Here is a 6,575-nt window from a genome sequence, read left to right on the forward strand (position 1 = left end):
AGTGACTTGTGTTGATAGCTTAGGTAATAGTGTGTTTAATATTGACTTGTCTAATAGTGTAGACAAGGCATGCTTGTGGCATTGTCGTCTTGGACACATTAACAAGAAACGCATAGCCCAACTCCAAAAGGATGGAGTGTTGGAATCATTTGACCTAAAATCAGATGATATGTGTGAATCTTGTCTTTTGGGAAAGATGACGAAATCACCATTCACAGGGTCTTATGAAAAAGGTGAAGGTCTGTTGGACCTCATACATACAGATGTATGTGGGCCCTTCAGATCAACTACAAGGGATGCTAATCGATTCTATGTAACTTCCACTGATGATTATAACAGATATGGCTGTATCTACTTAATCAAACATAAGTCATAAACCTTTGAAAAGTTCAAAGAGTTTAAGCATGAGGTTGAAAATCAATTGGGCATGAAGATAAAGGTACTTAGATCCGATAGAGGCGGAGAGTATCTTAGTATCGAGTTCAACGACTATCTAAAAGAATGTGGGATAGTCTCACAATTAACTCCTCCTAGGACACCACAGTTATATGGTGTAGCTGAGAGGCGTAATCGAACCTTGTTAGACATGGTTCGTTCTATGATGAGTCGTGCTTCGCTTCCTATTCACTTCTGGGGGTTTGCCTTAGAGACAACCGCCCACATCCTCAATCTTGTCCCTACAAAGAAGGTTGCCAAAACACCTCACGAAATGTGGACGGGGAAAGTTCCCTCGTTAGCACATATTAAAGTCTGGGGTTGTGAAGTTTTCGTAAGACGAGAGACTCACGACAAGCTAGCAGCTAGAAGTGAGAAATGTGTTTTCATTGGTTACCCAAAATAGTCTTTTGGATATTTGTTATACAGACCTAGTGAAAACATGGTCTTTGTAGCACGAAGAGGAGTCTTTCTAGAAAAAGAGCTCATATTCAAAGAGGACAGTGGGAGCACCATTGACCTTGAAGAAATTCAAGAGTTAGCCAATGAAGGAACCTTAGATGACACTAGCACTCAACCAGAGGAAACAGTTCCCGTTGAACCAGTTGATAACTCATTACCTCTTCGAAGATCCACTAGGGTGAGTGTGCCACCTGAGTTGTATGGTTTTCATATTACTTCAGATGGTGACACATTCATCAGTGATAGGACGCTGGTAAATTTAGATGAACCAGTTACTTACAAGGAAGCAATGGCAGACCCAGAGGCTTCCAAGTGGAAAGAGGCAATGGACAGCGAGATTAAATCCATGTATGACAACCAAGTTTGGAATTTGGTTGATAGTGCACCGGGTCGTAAGACAGTTGGGTGCAAATGGATCTTCAAGAAGAAGACAGACATGGATGGAAATATGCACACATTCAAGGCTCGACTGGTTGCAAAAGGTTTCACTCAAACCCCAGGGGTTGACTATGATGAGACCTTCTCGCCAGTAGCTAAGATTAAATCTATTAGAATATTGCTCACCATAGCTGCCTTTCATGACTATGAAATCTGGCAAATGGATGTCAGGACTGCCTTCCTTAACGGGAAGTTGGCTGAGGATGTTTACATGAATCAGCCAGAGGGTTTTGTTGATGCAAAGTTTCCCAATAGAGTGTGAAAGCTTGAGAAATCCATTTATGGATTGAAACAAACATCTCGCAGCTGGAATCTTTGCTTCCATGAGAAAGTCAAAGAGTTTGGTTTCTCTAGAAGTGAAGATGAGTTTTGTGTGTATATCAAGGCTAGTGGGAGTATAGTAACTTTTCTGGTATTATATGTCAATGACATATTACTCATTGGTAACGACGTTCCAACCTTGAAAGATGTTAAGTCTTGGCTTGGAAAGTGTTTTGCCATGAAAGACCTTGGAGAAGCTGCCTATATTCTTGGGATTAGCATATTGAGAGATAGAAAGAAGAGACTAATTGGACTTAGTCAGAGCACATACTTGGATAAGGTACTAAAGAGGTTTAGTATGGAAAATTCCAAGAAAGGAGAGCTACCTATCCAGAGAAATACCAAATTAAGTAAGACTCAATGCCCAAGAACAGATGAGGAAATAGCTGACATGAGTCGTGTACCTTATGCTTCCGCTGTCGGATCGATCATGTACGCTATGACGTGTACTCGCCCTGATGTGGCATTTACTTTGAGCATGGTCAGTCGCTATCAGGGAAACCCGGGTAGAGCTCATTGGATAGTGGTTAAGAATATACTCAAGTATTTGCGAAGGACAAATGACTGGGTCCTTGTACTTGGTGGCAAAGATACTTTGAGAATAGATGGTTACAGTGATGCCGACTTTCAAACGGATAGATATAACTTCCGTTCTCAATCAGGCTGGGTATTTTTACTGAATGGAGGAGCAGTTACTTGGAAAAGTTCCAAGCAAGATACAGTGGCTGATTCTACTTGTGAATCAGAGTACATAGCAGCGAGTGAAGCGTCGAAAGAAGCAGCTTGGTTGAGGAACTTCATCGGAGATCTCGGAGTTGTTCCAACCATCCAGGAGCCTATGGAACTGTTCTGCGATAATGAAGGAGCGGTTGCCTTATCAAAGGAACCCAGAGATCATGGTAAAACCAGACATATCGACAGAAAGTACCATTTCATAAGACATAGAGTAGAAGAAGGCCCTCTTGTTGTAAAGAGGGCATCATCTGAGGATAACCCAGCAGATCCCCTCACAAAGGGTCTGAGTAGGGTTAAGCATATTCAACATGCTCGGAGCATTGGACTGAGAGATGATATTAGTTTTAGCAGTTAGATGAGTTTTATTCAAAAACTTGTAACAAAGTAAATGTAATTGACTTTTGGTGATTAAATAATAAAGTATTATTTATGAGTTTTTTTACTGCCTTTTGTCAATTGTTTATTTTTGTGTTTTGTATTTGCATGTTTTACTTCCCGAATAATGTAATTATTCAAACTCCACAGTCGTTCGTACTTTTGGAAGTAAGTAGTGAATTAAGACTACCATGAATTGGATTGCAGATTGTCTAAGGGAGTTAGACATAGCAATAGAATTGCTGCAATGTTCATGAGTACTTAGAAATAGAGATTTGAGTATTGGATAAACCCTCGCTCAAAGTATTACTTCATTGCACTACTAGAAAAACAGCCTTTTACGACGCACAATGCGTGTCGTAAAACGCTCAGACGACGCGCAAATGCGCGTCTAGAAAGGCTCTGTCATAACGAAAGACGACGCACATTTGCGCGTCATCTGTTTACGACGCGCATTTACGATGCGCAGTTATGACGCGCAATGCGTATCAAGGAAGGCCCTGTCATAAAGAAAGACGACACGCATTTGCGTGTCGTAACCTTACGACGCGCGTGTTTATGACACGCAAAGCGTATCAAGGAAGCCCATGTCATAAAGGCAGACGACACGCCATTGCGTGCGTAACGTTACGACGCGCCTTTACGACTCGCAATGCGTATCATTAAATCTACTGTCATAAACGAAGATGATACACATTTGCATGTCATAAATTCCAGCTGCCAGTTACTATACACCTTTACGACGTGCATTTACGAAACACATTTACAACGTGAATACACATAATAAAAGACAAATATATATACCAAAACATTCATTTTCATCTAAACGTCAAACAACATTACATATGCGTCGAATTACCTAAGTTACACTACATGTCAAGTTACCTTAAGTAACATTACTAAAAGTTAGCAAAAACATGTACATGCGTGTCAAAAGACTACCTAGCATTACACCACATGTCAAAAGACCATACCTAGCATTTCACTGTTAACCATAACATTGTTTTGCGGATACATTGTCAAAAGACCATAATCATCGATAAATGAAGCCTGTAACAAACTCTGACCATTCTTCACGTATCTCATCGATATCATCAGTTGTGTACTCAACTTTTCCATCCCCGATCTGTGAAAAAATTTGCATATTGTTTTTATTAATAAAAAATAGCATATTAACATATTCTGCAACAGTAAGTTGCTATATTTAACAAATAAGCATAAAATGTAAATTATTCTTTCTTAATAGAGCATTGTACTTTCAAATGAATGAAAGCACATTTTATTTTTGCATGTAACCTAATATTTCAATTATAATTGTGAGAGTAGGATGCCATAAAATGATCCTTTTTCAATTCCTTTCCTATTAAATTATAGTAATGAAAGTAGAATGCTATATCCTTACATTGTCTTTGACCAACACTTCAATTCCTTCTTCCACTATCTCCTTCATGAACCTTAGCATGTAGCAGCCACATTCGGTAGCTCCGGGCTGAACTGGACGCTACACAATTACATATAAAATGATCATTGAATTGATCCAAAACATAAAGTTAAAACTACAATTTCAATAAGGAATTAAGTGTTGACCGTAACATTAACCCAATTTAGTTTAACCCTTTTGTTGGATCCACTTTGTGTAGCGTACAGAACCATTGCCCTATAAAAAAAATTAACAAATAGGTGTTTATTGTATTCACATCAACTGTTTTGATAATTTATATTACTTACGAATCAACAATTTGCTTCAACTGCATATTGAAATTGCCAGAACTCAAGGAATCAAGATAATAGCAATTATCTGATTCATGTCTAGTACACCCAATAACCAATGTCTTCTACAAAAACCACAAACAAAATTAAGTCAAATAACATAATTGCAGTCATTTTCAAAATAAAATGTCAAAATCAAACCCGGGATTGTAGGGAATAAAGATGATGTCATTGCCCTTTCTTTTAGACAACCGATCTGCTAAACCTCTGCTTGCATCGTCAATATTCTTAGACTTCCCTTTACGCGTACTTGGCGAGATTAATGCCGGGTTCACAAAGCAAATTCCATGATCTCTTTCTGGGGAGCCATACTTCATTTTGTTAAACAACACCCTGTTATCATACAAACACTAAATTCATTAAACAAATTTTGTTTTAAGACACAATGATATTTAAATTAAATTTCTATCACTTACATCATATAAGACACAATAACAGCACCAGTCAGCTCATCCATTGTAAGAACTGCTTCAAAATCATCCCAAGTTAAGTACGTGTAACTATCGTACCCAAAAAGATCGTTCTCACTCTGCACTATTATAGAATCAACCTTTGTAACTTGTCCATCAGCCATCATTGCAGTCATTTTCAAAATACTACTCTTCTCAATCCTTATCCTTGTCTTCATCTGTGCTCTGGTCCATCTTCTTTGCAAGGTCACATTTTGTTTCTCCTTCTTTTTAATCTTCTTTTCTATTCCATTCCCTTCTTCCATATCATCCACTTCTTCCACATCACATGGTTCTTTTTGTTCATCAACCATTTTTCCTGTCCCTTTTTCTTTCTTATTACTTCTTATTTCTTCTTTTAAAGGTGTTGCACCTTCCTTCACTGGTGTTGCATGTTTCTTCACAGGTTTCCCCACCACTTTTCCCTACAAAAATTATCAAAAATATAGAATGAAACAGGAATCATTTACTGAAGCTGAAAAAGAACTCACTCAAATATCAGAAAAAATAAGAAAACCAAGGGCAAATCTGTGAAAACTTTGTATGTTTTAAATCTGTGAAAATTACTAGGTCAGAGCATCGAATAACTAAGTGTCTTGGCCAACTTAGTATGTGTCCCAGTGCATCTTTGACCTTCACAATGAACTCCTCTTCAAGTGGAATGGGTATTAAAGCTTCTCCTTGTAAAAATTGTTTCCATCACAACTTCAATGTTTTCATCTGTTACATAAACGAAAAAAATAATTAAGATCCAATCTTCTAAAAAATGAAAATATATAAATAGTAATAATGCAAATATTTTTCAAAATACCCGATGCACTATACTTCATTATGATTCCTTTAGCGACTACATTTGCAACAAATTCAACCGCAAGAAGACATGAATTATTCTACCAAAATATAGTATGTTAGTTTGTAGAAAAAGAAAATTTTTTAAATATATTTTTCATAATTGTCTTCAAGGACTTACAAGTGATTCATCCCGTGGTTCTTTTTCAACATCTTCAATGACGCCCCCTACTTGGCAACTTGCGGCTTCAGAAACATTAAGTACACCTCTTTTTAGTTTCTCCAAGTCATCTTCAAGTTTGTTGATTCGTTTATCCACCCTCTCGTTCTCAATCTCCAAGTAATACTTAACATTCTTGGGTAAATAAAAGTATTGCTGTGGCGTTATAAATTTACCCATCCCTCGTACACGCCTACGTTGTTCCTGAGTACCCAAGGCCTCTGTAAGCACATCATGTGTTCCACATGTAACCTCTCCAAAGCTTCCAGATTTCTGCAGCTCATCCTGTAAAAAATTTGGGACAAATGTTAGAAAAAAAATGGGACAAATGTTATTTTTTTATATATATTTGGCATTCAATGAAACTTACAATTTTATCAACAATCATGTTGACATCTGATTCGTATCCTCCTGTCTTCAACTCTCTTGCTTGTTTCCACAACAGTGTCCTATCAATATCCTCTTCCGTCTTGCCGGTTTCTTGCATCTAAATTATCAAGAATAACAAAGTCAATTAACATAAATATATACAAATAAAATAATCAATACTTAGTGGGAATCATACGATGTCATTAATGAGT

The sequence above is a fragment of the Lactuca virosa genome, chromosome 3 (assembly GCF_052849685.1).
Source record: "Lactuca virosa cultivar CGN04683 chromosome 3, Lactuca_virosa_CGN04683_v6, whole genome shotgun sequence".
In the NCBI taxonomy this organism is placed as follows: Eukaryota; Viridiplantae; Streptophyta; class Magnoliopsida; order Asterales; family Asteraceae; genus Lactuca; species Lactuca virosa.